The 17161-nt window shown below is 34.6% G+C and overlaps 1 protein-coding gene across 1 annotated transcript in view; it reads left to right on the top strand.

Annotated features, from left to right (window-relative positions):
• Window positions 1-3500: 3500 nt before the first annotated feature.
• Window positions 3501-17161, top strand: part of LOC143235655 (adenylate cyclase type 3-like) — a 93287-nt gene continuing 79626 nt past the window's right edge. The window contains exon 1 of the mRNA XM_076473880.1: window positions 3501-3772. The gene's annotated coding sequence lies outside the window, so the exon portion shown is untranslated. The remainder of the gene's footprint in view (window positions 3773-17161) is intronic.

Genomic DNA, 17161 nt, shown 5'->3' with positions numbered 1-17161 from the left:
TGCCTGAATAAACTAAACGTTTTATACATTGTAAACCTACACTTATCCTTCTTCCAATATGAATCTTTTAATTTATCTTTAATTTGTAAACACACAGTTTTCTTCACTCATTTACTATTATTTGCAACATTCTACGCATATCCGTATTTATTTTTCGCCCATTTCGTTCTTACAGAAAATTAAAATTACTAATCATACTATAATTTAAATTTTGCTTATATGATACTAGAAAAACGTTTTTTATTATGCGATGTGCAACCCCAAACTTCGCAAATTTTTTATTCTTTGTGCACGTAGATATGCATTAGAAATAACAATTTTCTCGATTCGCCTCCATTTTCTGCTACGGATAACTTTATTTTCTCCATTCTCAGGGTGAAGATATGATGTCATGAATACGTCACACGCTAATCTAATGCACTGGCGCCACACGTAATTAAAAATAATCTTTTTAGTTATGAAATAGTAGAAGTGATCTTCCAAAAATAACTTTGACTAAATACGTAAATCTGGAAACATCATTGTGATTACTTGAAACTCGACGCGACAAAGAATTTGAAGATTTGAAACCCAAAACAAACGTCATTTACTTTTTTACTTAAGTAGAAGCACGTGAACCTTCTTGAATAACTTAATGATTTCATTTAAAGTGTCTCTAGTGAGCTAACTATAAGCATAATGTTTTCTTGATGGTGAATATAGAGCACTATGAAAGTGCTTCCAATACCGCTATTATATGGCATACAAGTCATTAACACATTTTGATGAAAGCTGAGAAATTTGGAATGATTTTTATCTGAAAAGAAGCTTCATTTGAACGTTCTTCAGGAACCTAAAACTGATCATAAAATTACAGGATCTTTAGGAGTTACATTTTAAACGTGGTAAAAAAGAAATTTCAGTAAATAACCTTTTTTTCTGATTCCCTTTCCTGTTATACTTTCTTTCCTTCACATGATGCTTATTATTAATATCAAAATATTGTGAAGTGTTTCACCTTGTTTGTTAAGGAACAAAAACCTTACTTTGACAACTTGTCTAAGGAAAGATAATGTGGGTTCCTTTGTTCAGTTTTCATTCCAGTAATTTCATGTAACATAAATGAATATGAAACAAGGATTTTTCCAGTGAATACATTATATAGCTAATATATTCTAAACATCACGTGAGTTTGCTGCACAATGTTTTCTATTCGATTTTTAGTCCGCTAGAGGCCTGTAACACCAAATTAGGAGTTCCATAATCGCAGTGAATTAGGCCCAGATAGTCCACTGTATCGCTTTGTATTTAGGGGAAAACAGTGTTTGTTTTCTTTATAACAAAGCTACATTGGGCTATCTAGTGAGTCCACCGAGAGGAATAGAACTCATGATTTTAGCGTTATAAATCCATAGACTTACCGCTGTACCAGCGTGGGACAAGGACCAACAGAAAGTTTAGTCTTTCATGGAATCATGTATGTAGAGTCGATAGCTAGAACCTCAAAATAAAGAGTAATGTAAAACTGGCGGTATTTATGTACTAATTAAGAAAAATAATTATGTAAAACTGACGGTATTTATGTAGTAATTGAGGAACAGAACCATGTAAAACTGACGGTATTTATGTAGTAATTAAGGAACAGAACCATGTAAAACTGACGGTATTTATGTAGTAATTAAGGAACAGAACCATGTAAAACTGACGGCATTTGTGTAGTAATTAAGGAACAGAACCATGTAAAACTGACGGTATTTATGTAGTAATTAAGGAACAGAACCATGTAAAACTGACGGTATTTGTGTAGTAATTAAGGAACAGAACCATGTAAAACTGACGGTATTTGTGTAGTAATTAAGGAACAGAACCATGTAAAACTGACGGTATTTATGTAGTAATTAAGGAACAGAACCATGTAAAACTGACGGTATTTATGTAGTAATTAAGGAACAGAACCATATAAAACTGACGGTATTTGTGTAGTAATTAAGGAACAGAACCATGTAAAACTGACGGTATTTATGTAGTAATTAAGGAACAGAACCATGTAAAACTGACGAATGCTTTTCCTAATTTTCTGTTTCAGCATACAAAACTTTTGCTGTGAACAATACATCTTACGAATTGAATCTCGTGTTGTCATGGTACTGTTGTAAATACTGCATCACATAACCTAGTTGTCATATAATAAATAGGTTCGTTTCCCGCTCTTCTGTTTGGATTTTTGTCACATATGAATCTATCTATAACTTTTCGTTTTTTTTAGGTCTAGCAACTCTACATGGAGGCTGCAGATCACGGGTTTGAATCATTTTCCCTGAACATGCTTTCCCCTTCTTTCAGCAAGGGGACGTTATAAGTAACACCCAATCCCACTATTCGTTGGTCAAAAAGTTTCCTAAGAGTTGGGTGGTGTTGAAAGTCTGCCTTATGTCTAGTTTATCATTGCCAAATTAGCGACGGCTAACATAGGTAGCCCTTGCGTAGCCTCGCGCAAAATAAACTAGACCAAGTCGTCGTTTCTATTGTGGCTGCCGATACATTTTCTACCATTGTATGCATTTCGATGACAACCTAAGTTTGCCAGCTCTCGTCAAATTATGAATGGAACACGATACAAGACGTGTGTTCACATAATTATTCAGAAACACTAATACGCTAATGAAAACATTTTGTTATTACTAACCGTACATTAGTTCCATCAGTTTTGGGATCGTTCAAACCTGGTGACGTTATGATACACAGACAGGTAGACAGTTACAAATAATGTTATCTATTACCATATGCTCAAAATAAGTTTCATCGGTTTTTATTTTCCGAAAGAAATTAGAACTTTTCTATCTTTTTACTAAAACCTAACTTTTATTACTGACGTAGCAAATAAAATCTTACCTTTTTTACTGTAGTAACAACTAGAACCTGATTTTTTTACCATCGTCAAATTTAAACTTGATCTTTTTTACTGTCGTAACTAGTAAAACCTGAGTTTTTACTATCGTAACAATTAAAATCTGGTCTTTATTATTGTAACAATTAAAATTTGACTTTTTTACTATCGTAGCAATTAAAACCTGATCTTTTTACTGTCGTAACAAGTAAAACCTGACACATTTTACTATTGTAACAACTACAACATGATATTTTTACTATCGTAACAAGTAAAACATGACTTTTTACTGTCGTAACAATTAAAACCCGATCTTTTTACTATCGTAACATGTAAAATCTGACATTTTAATATTGTAACAACTAAAACCTGTTATTTATACTATCGTAACAAGTAAAACCTAACACATTTTTACTATTGTAACAACTAAAACCTGATCTTTTTACTACTGTAGCAAGTAAAACCAGATATTTCTTATTTCCGTGACAACTGAAACATACATTTTTCTTACTGTTAGTAACATTCCTTGAAATACTCCATTTATATGTCATAATTAACGTTTCTCAAGCCCTCCCTTCTATTGAGTGAGCTCGGCCCACGCTCGGCGCGAGCATTCCTGTTACTTAAGTTGAGACTGCTGCGGTCGATGGGCGGCCAGGCATCAGACAGTGCGAAGGCGCTTCCCATTAACATTACACCAGGACCATGCTGTCGGCCAAACAAACCTAACTTTCTGATCTTCTCCAATACTGATGTTACAGGAAACCAGACTGGACAAAGGAATCTACTATATTTGTGGATTTTTAAACGATTGTATGACGGAGAATTTCTTATTGGGACATTAGATCATTCACTTGAACAAAAATACCAAGAGAGAACACGAGACCTACAACATTCGAAATAACGGTAAGTTTAACTCCATTAAGTTTCTCATATTAGTGGACCACCGATATTCCAAAGAAAAATGGATTGTTATCAAAATCTCGTTATGATAAACCGGTTATCTTGAAAATTCGCAACTACATCGCGTTTTGCGTTTCAGCGAAGTCTGATAACATTATATTATCAGATATTCTGTTTTATTAAATGTCATAACGAAGTGTTTCAAATACTTCTGCTTTTCTTTAATAGGACAAAAATAGAATGCAGAACAGGATGTCTGAGATGGTTCACTATCTATTAAAAAGAACAAACCGAAGACATTACTTAATCTCTTTAATGCAAATTTAAAGTATTATTGAATACGGTTTTTAATATTTCTGAAAATCATAGAGTAATTTTCTTAACTTCTTGTAAAGCATAAAATACACTGAGGAATATTCATGTGTAACACAATATGGTTGCTACTACTTCAGTGAAAAATGACATTTATTTCAGTGATCAAGGTTCGAGTCCATGTCGTAGAGTCAGTTTTAACAGTTTTTTTTAAGTACCATTCTTTTTTGGTTTTACGAAACATTATATTCACTGCTTAAGACAGTTTTTCAAAGTTTAAAATTACCCAAGCTTTAACCAAACTAGCAATAACAGTAGAGTCAACTCTAGTTGTCATTACTGGCACTTCTCAGAATCGTATTAACAGAATATATGAGTTTATGATTTATTACAATGTTTAAATATGTATATATAATACAATATTTCTTAGCTGGGGTTTCAGTGGCATATCATTTTAGTACAGTTTATGTATCTTAAATATTATATGATTTCATGTCTATTCAGTCGTCTGATTAGTTTGAATGTAATCATTCCAGTGAATCTGTTCAGTCGTCGTGACGACTGTTAATCTATTTCCTGAGAATAAAACCATTTATGTAAATATTTTCAGTCGTCATCCTGACGACTGTTTGTCTCTTTCTTGAGAATGAAACAATTTCAGTGTGTCAATTCAGTCACTCTAATAACAAATTAGTTCGAAAAACCCTGGTACTATGGTATTTAATACCTTCATACATTTCTATTTGTAACACAAAAATATCTTTATATGTATAGGGTTGTAAAGGGAACATATGGTTTCAGTTTTTTCAAGAATACGCCCAAAGCTTTTCTAAGAAAGTTTTATGTATATATTATTCTTACCATTAAAACGTTCGCACGTGCTCTTTAAAATAATTGGCTCAGAAAACGAAAGATGACTTTTAATAATCACAAACAGATTTTTGGTTATCAAATTATCCGAAATAAAAGCAACCAAAAGACGTTGAAATATAAGAAAATACCAATAATTTTATTTGCTTTACTAATGGTGACGTTCGCCTTTATTACAGTATTACTCTCTGACGAATACGTAATTTGAGCTTTGATATACATCAGAGTGTACGTTTATTAGATTACCTCACTGTACTTGTTTGTTTGTTTTAAAACTCAAAACTACACAATGTTTATCTGTGCTCTGTCCATCTCGGATATCGAACCAGATTTTAGTATTACTACTTCGCAAACCTATTGCTGAGATACTGAAAGGTCTTTGTCTACTTGTGGTCTCTTGAGACTGTGAAGTAAAAAAGATTGCAGTTTAAAATGATGGTAAAAATGGTAAAAATATTGATTATTCTCATTTCGGTCACTACTTAAATGACTTACATCCAAACGTTATTAACTTCAATGAGTTACATCCTTCAAACGTTATGAACTTCAATGAGTTACATCCAAACGTTATTAACTTAAATGAGTTGCATACAAACGTTATGAACTTCAATGAGTTACATCCAAACGTTATTAACTTCAATAAGTTACATCCAAACGTTATGAACTTCAATGAGTTACATCCAAACGTTATGAACTTCAATGAGTTACATCCAAACGTTATTAACTTCAATAAGTTACATTCAAACGTTATTAACTTAAATGAGTTACATCCAAACGTTATGAACTTCAATGAGCTACATTCAAACGTTATTAACTTAAATGAGTTGCATACAAACGTTATGAAGTTCAATGAGTTACATCTAAACGTTATTAAGCGTAGGAAGCGTTCCAAACGTTGTTCAGTATATCTAATCTAAATATAGAGTGACGAAATGTTGTTACACGTGTTGTCTTTAGTTTATGTTCAGTCATCCCTGATAAAAAAAAAAAATCATTTTTACATTCTGAATTTCACGCAGGTATACAAAGGTATCTATGGTATTCTTATTACTAAAACAGCTCATTTAATGTGGTTTTATCAAAAAATACCGAAGCAGAGAAAGTTAACATTATCTGACGGATTCAGAACAAGTTCTTTACATAATTTTGGTCGGAGCTTTAAAACTGTTCGCCAAGTGCTGTGAAGTACACACTGAAAAGGTTAAGAACAACTAATCTTATAACATGAGACGCATGAGGCATGGAAACAAAGCTCACTGAGAGAGATGTCAGATATCTAAAAATCAATTCCCTGAAAAACGAACGAAAAGAACGAAGAGCTTTACTGGTGACATTAACAAGTCACGCACAAACAAAATTTGAAGAAGTACAGCCTCAAGAAAAAGTCACGCACAAACAAAATTTGAAGAAGTACAGCCTCAAGAAATATGGAACAAAATAGCAGTTGGAAAGAAAGCTTTCACTGTGTAAAGATAACACAATAAAAAGCCTAGCATTTGAAAAAGAACGAAATAAGGTTCTTTGGGCACACGGGACTAAATATGAATTCTTTGGTTTGTTTGGAGTTAAGCATAGAGGTACACAGGGCTTCTAGAGTTATGAGTCAGCAGAATTACCACTGTGATACAGAAGGGCTAACTGACATTGTGAATTGTAGAAGCATCCCTTGTGCCAAGAATAAAGTAAACAAGAGTTCTTATGATGGTTCGAGGAAAAATATATAAGAATAATGTCGGCCATTTTTATACAATTGATGGAAAAATGGATCAGCGTAAATTCCACATTATATTAGTCCATTACGTTAGACTCTCTGCAAAGAAGTTGACAGGTCAGAATTTTATGTTCCAAATGATAATAACCCAAACAAACAAAAGAAACTGTTGAACTTATTTGGAAAAGCTCATGAAAACTCAACGAATGGAATGACCTCTGTAAAATCCAGATATGCTGGACTCCATGCTTGACAAAAGTGCCAAATGTACTGAATAGAGCCTCTGGAAATAGCTTCAATGAAACTATAATAAAAGTACAACAAAGACCTAGTGCTACAAAGATGACCACACGAAATATTAGCATTAAAGAAACTTACACTCATTATTCGTATACTAATTTTGCAATAGTTTACTGTAAAGTGAATTTTTTAATGTCTACAAGTTAATCTCCATAGCAGATCACTGATTATAATAGTGTGTTTGCTTTTGAATTGGCCCGACATGGCCGAGCGTGTTAAGGCGTGTGACTCGTAATCTGAGCGTCGCGGGTTCGCATTCACGTCGCGCCAAACATGCACGCCCTTTCAGCCGTGGGGGCGTTATAATGTGACGGTCAATCCTACTATTCGTTGGTAAAAGAGTAGCCCAAGAGTTGGCGGTGGGTGGTGATGACTAGCTGCCTTCCCTCTAGTCTTACACTGCTAAATTAGGGACGGCTAGCACAGATAACCCTCGAGTAGCTTTGTGCGATATTCAAAACAAACAAACAAGCTTTTGAATTTCGCGCAAAGCTACACGAGGGCTATTTGCGCTACCTTCCTTAATTTAGCAGTATGAGGCTAGAAGGAAGACAGCTAGTCATCACCACCTACCACCAGTTCTTGGACTTCTCTTTTACCAACAAATAGTGGGACTAACCGTTACATAATAACGCCCCAGGTGTAGCTTTGCGCGAAGTTCAAACAAACAAACAAATATACCAGTACAATAAATAAAGTTGGTTGTAATCACAAGTTCAAAACTTATACAACCAACTCTAACCACACAATATCACTGATATTCTTTCAAAATATTAAATTTACCATGATTGTTCTCATATATTTCCCTAGTAGATATTTAAGTGAATTTTCTTGTGTCGTTCAGTTCACATTTCCCTAATATTTATATATTTTGTTGTGGTTTCAATCTTTTCAGTAGCACGCATTTCTGAATACTTTTATGGGACCTCACCTCCTAATGGCATATTAGTACGTCTTCGGACTTAATACGCTAGAAACTTGGTTTCGATACCTGTGGCTGACAAAGTACAAATATCCTCAATGTGTAGCTTTGCGCCTAGCTATAAACAAACAAGCAAACAAAAGAAACACTTTTATAAAGAACAAGCACATCTTAACGTCGGTTTTTGTTTAAAAAATGGAGTTCAAAAAGTAATTCATTTTCTACGGTAACTCTTGTTTCTACCTCATGTTGATCAACCAAGTATCAATCAATCACTTTGTTAAATGGAACCTGACCAAACTATCTCTGCACTCCCAGTAGAAAATGTATTTTTAAGAGATATTTAGCCTCGTTGGAGATGATATGGGCGGAGCTATTTTATCGAACATATCAATCTTTCTGTAGATAAATGTGCCATATATATATATCAGATAAATCCAGTTATTTGTCCAATGACTGTAGAACCACGTTGGTAGTGTACGTTTACTGACAGTTTGGGTTAACCTCAAAGACTGGGGTCAGTGATCTGTGATATAATGAAAACTTGCATTTACGACTGTGTACCAATGCCGTAAAAGTAAGCAAATAAACATATAATGTAGCAATGGGAGATAGATAGATAGTTGGAGAATTGGAAAGTACCTTCTCAACCAATATGAGTGTACAAAGAAAATCAAAACAAGACGAGAGTTTTATTTTGAAATTACAGTACCCAATCATATTCTTACTAATATCGAATATCTGGTTGATCTTATAATAATACTTATAAGAACCAGAATTAGTTTCTTAGGGCAGCGCTGTTACTTCTTACAACAAGATTGTCAGTCAGTTTACCGTATTACACAATGTTAATGTAATAAAATTAATTACGCGAAGTGTTGAGTAAAGAAACTGAAGTAATTATCTCTTACAGGAACAAGTTTCGTTTTGTGCTTCAGAAAGTAGAGATATAGCTCATTATATCAAAGACTGCGTTTTGTTTCCGTCACTTGATGAAAAAAATCGATATATTATCTGCGAATTACTAATTAATTAAGGTGGTAAAGCACACACAAAAAAGGGTTATAGCTGATCATATCAGATAGAACTTACTGTACAAATTAGAAATAAGGAGAATAATTTATGAAGCCATTTTCCCAAGAATTTATAAAGAAAAACCCTTAAAGTTTATCTTCAAAGAGCGGCGAGAATAAAACGTATTTTAGTAGCAAATATCGAAAACATTGGAGTTTTGTAAGTAATTTTGAAAGTTTATACGCGGTTGATGAAAAGCTAACGTGATAATGCATTACTTACACAATGTTTTAACTGTCGTATATAACATTTAAAACGAATTACGAAACAAAAATAACCAAAAGTCTTTCTTAATACATCTAAAAGAGATGTTGCACAAACTAAGTTAATTTAGTGAAGCTTTGATACAACGAAAACATGTTTTTAAAATAAGACTATGTCATAAAAAGGAAGAGAGGGCCAAAGTACATAACAGATATATTTTAAAAACCCTTTCTGTTAAAAACCGGGACCGGCAAGGCCAGGTGGTTAAAGCCCTCGACTCGTATTCGAGAGTCGCAGGTTCGAATTCCCGTCACACCAAACATGCTTGCCCTTTCAGCCGTGGGGGTGTTATATATGTTACGATCAATCCTACTTTGGTAAAAGAGTAGCCCAAGAGTTGGCGGTGGGTGGTGATGACTAGCTGCCTTCCCTCTAGTCTTACATTGCTAAATTAGGGACGGCTAGCGCAGATAGCCCTGGAGTAGCTTTGCGCGAAATTCAAAAAACAAACTATTACAAACTGTTATCGATTATACTGAGTTTACAAATGTACCACCAGGTGATGAAACAAATAATATTTTTCAAAACAAGAATTATCAGTTTTGAGACGCGTTTCTTATGTGCAAAAACACATTTCCTTTGGCTTTTATTTAGAATAAAACAACAGTTTTTTTACACTGTAAATCACTAAAATTGCCTACACTTGATTTCAACTTACTGGTTAACGAGTATATAAAAGGAATCAGTAATAGGGTGATTTTTTTTGTCGGATGTTGACGGATTTTAAGTTTACTCTGACGAATTAACAAGTAAATTAACAACATTTAATATAGAAAAATTTGTTTGTGTTTTTGTCTCAGGTGAACCTGCTAAACAGAGAATATTCTGACTCGTCAAACAGTTGTGAAACTGAATGAAAATGGGATGTGTGCAATCTAACCAAGTTTAGATATAGTGTATATAATTTACGCAATCACTAGTACTTTGGATAGAGGATATGTAAGCTACTTAACCACTAAAACTGGAGAGGAGATATGTAAGTTACCTAATCACGCTGAAGCTGGAGAGGATGTTTGTAAGTTACCTAATCGCTCTGAAGCTGGAGAGGATGTTTGTAAGGTACCTAATCACTCTAAATCTTGAGAGAATATATTAATTCTAGAAAGATACATTTTTTATTATATTTTATTTTAAACATATCTTATGGTTGAAAACTTTTATCTTTGCCGCAGATAAATTTATCTGCGGCTTGTACATTATTTCTGATTATCTCTTGTTTTTAAGTGCTACTCTCTTTAAGTGGGAAGACAAAGGGAGGTAGTGTTTCTAGTCAGTGACAGGTTAATGTTCTCGTGACATAAGTAGCCACATCAACACACTGAAAGTTTAATGTTTATGTTAAGAGGGTCTGCTACAATTTAGAGAACCAGAGCGGTAAGAAAGATGAACCTACTTTCGCTGGTTCTCCCTCCGCTAGAGGAAGGCTGAAGAAAACAGTAAACAAGTAAAGTTGGCACTTCCTTTAAAACGGGTGCTGTGCCAACATGGGTGTCAAACATATCAAAACTTACGTGTTCCATACAACGGTTGATTTCGTGAAAAAACAACCCAATCTTTCGAAGCATTTTACCCAACGTTACAGTATTGTATTTCTATTTTGATGTTAAAGTCATCAAACGGATAGACAGTGCATTAATTGAATCTTAGATTGACTTTTATCCAAAGATTAAATTATATCTTAACCATTTGAGGTGGAGTGATTCTTATACTTTGTAGAGCAGAGAATAATAGGACGAAAATGAACTGGAATTTGGACTTCGTTATTCAAATTTATAATATGTTATTTTAGAATTTAGATCAAGCAAATAATGTGTCAGAAGGAAAATACAACCAGCAGGGTATGGACGTTGTCTTCTTTTATCAGCTATTTACAAAACCCCGTAGAAGAGTTCGAGCATTGTGGTGTCTGTGTTATGTGAATGTCGTGTTTACCTTCTGATATAAAACTCCACCTCAAAGTGAGAGAGTAAGAGATTTCAGATCCACCCTGACGAAAGTCATTATCATAATGATAAGCAATTGCTTTGATGACGTCACTCCTTTTAAACCACCATATTCTTTTGGTTTGGTTTGTTTTGAATTTCGCGCAAAGCTACACGAGGGCTATCTGTGCTAGCCGTCCTTACTTTAGCAATATAAGACTAGAAGGAAAACAGCTAGTCATTACCACCCACCGCCAACTCTTGGACTACTCTTTTACCAACGAATAGTGGCATTGACCATCACATTATAACGCCCCCATGGCTGAAAGGGCGAGCATGTTTGGTGCGACAGGGATTTGAACTCGCGACCCTAAGATTACGAGTCGAGTGCCTTAACCACCTGGCCATGCCAGGCCTTCTCTTTATTCTAAGTGAATTTTCTTTATAGTTTATAAAAAATTATTTGTCTCAAAGGTAAACTTAATTTCATAAATGTTTCAGACTGTTTAAAGTTTAAAGTGTAGTGGATACAAATACACAAAGAGGGATGGATTGTTGTTTGTCTGTTCAAAGTTTTTGTTCAAGGCTACACAAGAGCTATCTATAGACAATTCTTTTTAATGTAGAAAAATATATCGTTAACAACTGTTACCGTCAGCTTATTGACTATCCACGTCTATCCGCATAGTAGGATTTGACCGTCAGTTTTGCTGCGGACCCACGGTTTTCAAATGTAACTCGAACTGTGGACCTTCCGGTATACAGTACTAATATGCCACAAGTCACTTCCTTTCCACCTTCGAATAAAAGCATGCCACAGTAATCCTAGTCACAAATACGTTTCATTTCATATATTCGATTCCTAAGCTACCTTTTAAGATATTAAGGAATAGCTCGCAGGATATCTTAGAATGCATCACATCATTAACATGGTTACTTTTAAATGTTCGTACATTAAAGTGAATCTTTAGAAGAAAATGCTTTTTAATAAATAAATTGCAATAAGCGACTGGTGGGTGGCTTTGATGCATAGCACTTCCAAACTTAGAAACAAGTATCAATCAATCCGTTTTTATTAATACCACATAATACATTTAAATTAAATCCCTCTAAGCTTAAATTATGCAACTGCTTTTTACATTTTTTGACATTCCGGTTTATACTAGTAAGCGCCTGTCTTTTTTTAAAAAAATCACTGTCCATATATAATTAATCATTATATACAATGTTTAATTCTAGAAAGAGACATTTGACCGTCTCAAATGTAAGTAGAACAAACTATATACAGTTTGTTGTATATAGTGTCACACCAAACGTGCTCGCCCTTTCAGCAGTGGGGGTGTTATAATATTACAGTCAATCCCACTATTCGTTGGCAAAAGAGTAGTCCAAGAGTTGGCGGTGAGTAGTGATGACTAGCTGCTTTCCCTCCAGTCTTGCGTTGCTAGATTAGGGACGACTAGCGAAGTTAGTTCTCGTACAGCTTTGTGCGAAATTCAAAAACAAACAAACCTGTCATATAAAAGTTTTCAACCACTGCTGCCATCTTCTGGTAAGTTTGTTTTTAAAATTTAACGCTTATACAACCTTAAAATCAAACACAGTTTTATTTAGGGAACTTCACAACATGAAAGAAAACAACAAAATATTTTAAACTCCAACTACAGCTAGACGATGGCCTGGTTTGGATTCCTTTTTTATTTCTGGAAATTAAAGAAACTTTGTTAGGTTTGAAAAGAACAACCTCTGATACATAAAGTAAAAGCTGTAACATTGCTGTGTAAAAGCTGTAACACTACGGTGTGTAAGATGTAACACTACGGTGTGTAAGATGTAACATTACAGCGTAAAGGCTATAACACTACAATGGATTACATGTTGTGATTTGGTGAGACGCACGTTCGGGAAGAACTGGAAAAAAAAACAAACTGGAAAGTCTCTAATATGCTTATTGGCAAGACGGTTCCGAAAATAAGTAGAACACAAACAAACTGTCTTATCAGGTACTTTAAAAGGAATACTTCTAGAAAACTTTACAAGAGTATAAGATAAGAAATGACAAACAAGATTTATAGCGACTTATTCAAGCAGGCTAGTTTTGACTTTATTGGCTGGTTCAGGAACGGTACACGTTTTCATTGGTTGTCAGAATTAATAACTGTAAGCATATCGTCTCGTGTCTAAGTGTCTCTTATCCATGTTACATTCGAGTTATAAACATCACAAATAAGATGTACTCGGAGTGTGCAGACCTAATCTGACAGCTTAGTTTTAGATCTCAATAATTCGATGTGATGCGTAAAAAGATGTTTTCAGCGTAGTTTTAGATTCTACACTATTGTAACAGTCAGAACTGTTAATATAAATTTTCTCTTGTATAAAATACTCATAAAAACTAAATAATACAACGTTTAAAATTCAACAATAAAAAAATATATTGAAGGGCTAAGCCTTATCTAAAAGTGTTTCGTTCCATATTTTGGCGAGTTACAAATCTACAATAATCAGAAGGATTTTTATTTATTTATTTGTTGTTAAACACAAAACTATAAATTAGTTTTATAAGTTCACAGATGTTCCCCTAAGCCACGGAGGGTAGAGGAGGGGACATAGAAGCTAGTGTTAATTTTTAGTGCAATGCTACACAATGTGTTCTCTGTAGTGTGTCTGTCCACTAAGGGAAAAAATACATTCAGAATGTTAACATTGTAAGTCAGTAAACTTCCTGCTACCACACATGGGACTCTTCAGGAAACACTGATATTTTGTTTCTATACTCTTCCCTGGTACAGCGATAAATCTAAGGATTTACAACGCTAAAATCAGGGGTTCGATTCTCCTCGGTGGACTCAGTGGCACAGTGGCATGTCTGTGGACTCACACCGCTAAAAACCGGCTTTCGATACCTATAGTAGGCAAAGCTGAGATAACTCATTTGCCCCTTTGTACGTAATCAATTTAACAGTGTTCCAATTAAAATATTTCCTCGGTGGCTCAGCGTAATGAGCCAAGAGACTTACAGTTCATCCATTGGAGACTGGATGGGTGGTAGGTGTTTATTGGCACAGAGCAACTAGTCTATCTCCACTCAGAGGCAAACAAGCTGTCGTTGAATTTTTTAGTAAAACATAATGGGCTATCTTCACTGTGCCCACCGTTGTATCTAAACCAGATATTTACCTTATTAAAACTTCAGTGGCAGAGTAAGGGTCTTATAACCCTAAAATATTAGTTTTCGTTACTTTTTATTGGCACAGCAAATAACTTGTCGTGTAGCTCATTAGCTCCTTGTAAATTTGATTAGAACTCTTATAAAACACCCGCATGAACCATGAGAAATCTGATTCACAGTATGCGCCCTCTAACTACTTGGCCACGCTCGACCTACCGTGTAAACCACTTTGTGAGCAAAGTTCATTGAACTAATTTTGAACTACTGACCAAGGAAAAATAGCCAATAAGTAACACTCTAAGACTGACCATCCATGTTGAGTTGAGGAATTGACCACCATTTTTTAAACGATCTCACAACTTTGAGGTATCCCACGGATTGGAACGAGGCTCGCTAACTCTGGAATATTCTTTTCTTTTTTTTTCATTTTCCAAGTGTTATATAAATTGCTGGATTTTATATTTAAAATATTGATCACCACTTATCCATTAATCGAAATTAACAAATACTATTAAAATAATAATCAAACAGTTACATAATTTAGACTAATATTTACAGTACTTGTCCCTTCACTTTGTTTGTTCACATCTGGTAAACAGTTGTGTTGCTTTAGTTGGTTATTTTTAAACGTAAAGGCTAGAATTAAAAACAAGAAAATTAAGCAATATTTAATTTAATTAATTGGAATGAGCAAGTTTAAACTGATGTGTAGTTTACCGTAAAATATTGAGTAAACTGGGCTTAATTCGATGGCGGTTTGAATGGGTCTTATGTTACTGGCAATCTGCGGATCGCGGGCTCGAATTCCTGTTGTCGAACATACTCGACCTTTGAACCAGGGCGGCGTTATAATGTTACGATAAATCTCACTATTCGATAATAAAAGAGTAACCCAATAACAAAATAGTTTTTGCCTTTTTTATGTTTTAAAACGTAATTTTGTATGGTGTGTCAATAAACAGGGGCCCGGCATGGCCAGGTGGTTAAGACACTCGACTCGTAATATGAGGGTTACGGGTTGGAATCCCCGTCACACCAAACATGCTTGCCCTTTCAGCTGTTGGAGCGTTATAATGTGACGGTTAATCCCACTATATGTTGGTAAAAGAGTAGCCCAAGAGTTGACTGTGGGTGGTTATAACTAGCTGACTTCCCTCTAGTCTTACACTACTAAATTAGGGACGGCTAACCCATATAGTCTTCGTGTTGCTTTGCGCTTAATTCAAAAATCCAAATCAAAACAATAAACACGCTTTATTAGTATTTATTCTCTATACTTTCTATAACCGTGTTTTAAATAAACTCGATCAACATTCCAAGAGTAAAAGGTATTTAAGTAAAATAACAATGTTATAACTATTCGTCACATTTTAATCCATCGAACCCCAAAACAAAATCAATAGTGTATATGAAAAGACCCTTTAGTCTTATACTGTTAAATTAGGGACGGCTAGTGCAGATAGCCCTCGAGTATTGTTTGTTTTCGGAATTTCGCTCAAAGCTACACAAGGGCTACCTGCGCTAACCTTCTATAATTTACCATTGTAAGATGAGAGGGAAGGCAGCTAGTCACCATCAACCGCTAACTCTTGGGTCACTCTTTTGCCAACGAAAGGTGGGACTGACCGTCCCATATAACGCTCCTACAACTGAAAGGAAGAGCATGTTTGGTGTGACAAGGATTCGTACCATCAGATTGCGAGTCGAGCGTCCCCTAACCACCTGGTCATGCTGAGTCGTAACCCTCGAGTAGCTTCGTGCCAAATTAAACAAATCAATCTTTATATAAGAGTACTAGGAACTAAACTTAATATAAGAATTACACGTAAGCAGACCTCCCAGGAAATAGGGTTTCTCACGTGCATGATTAACAGCGAAACGTTTTTTGAATTAAAGAACCGCTCGACTTTCAAGTAAGTCGGTATTTCTTCATAGCCCATGTGTGATATATTTGTCCAATGCTCAGCAGGAACAACTTTCGTTCGGAAGACATGATTGTGTGAATTTTTCAGTTAGAATATTGTGTTATCTCGTGTACTTGATTTATAAGCAACGTTAGTCTGTTCCCAGTCTCTTATTTTGTTCTGTTTTAAACAAGGTATTTTTACTCATCGAATTTCTCATTTTGTTTAGTGTCTCCCAGTGGGTTAGAGGTGTGTCTGGGGCATTTATTTTATTTATTTTGGAATTTTATAAGAGTGATGGGGTCATAATAAATAGCTTTTTTCTATAGCTATGAACAATACAGCAACAAACAAACAAATTGAAAGATGTTCAATGTTGGCATAGTTTTTTGTAAAGAAGTCTAAAAGAATCAAACTTCTGAAATTGGTCAAGAGAACACCTACACGCAAATGTTTTTCTTGGGGTTGTTATTCTATTATGAAAACGTTATTATAAGTTTTGGGACATCGTGTGTAACGGACAGTTGTTGAACACGTTTATACGATTCAGCAAAATAGAAGAAAACATTTTCAGAGATAACGTTTTCGATTGATGCTAGAAGTGGTATTTTCACCAAGGTCTTCCACGACCACGTCACTTAATCCAGGGGGTCCAGTCATTGAATCGAACGGCCGTAACCATAACTTATGGATGTAATTTGTTAAAACTTTAAATGTGCGTCGATTTCACATTTTTAAACCTTGCTTTTTAAAATATATTTAGAATATTTTTAATATGTGGTGTTTTACTATCTAACGTTGAAAATATTTATTTGAGAACCTTGCTAGAAAACATTCTGATCTAATCCCAAAGATTAAATTGTTCTTAGTATCAAACGAACGATGAAAATAAGAGAATAAAACTGAAGGTGAGTTGTTCTAACCACCATTATAAAACAGTT

Source organism: Tachypleus tridentatus, chromosome 12 (assembly GCF_004210375.1).
Source record: "Tachypleus tridentatus isolate NWPU-2018 chromosome 12, ASM421037v1, whole genome shotgun sequence".
In the NCBI taxonomy this organism is placed as follows: domain Eukaryota; kingdom Metazoa; phylum Arthropoda; class Merostomata; order Xiphosura; family Limulidae; genus Tachypleus; species Tachypleus tridentatus.
Note: the sequence above shows the minus strand (reverse complement) of the source record. Positions and strands in the feature narration are given on the sequence as shown.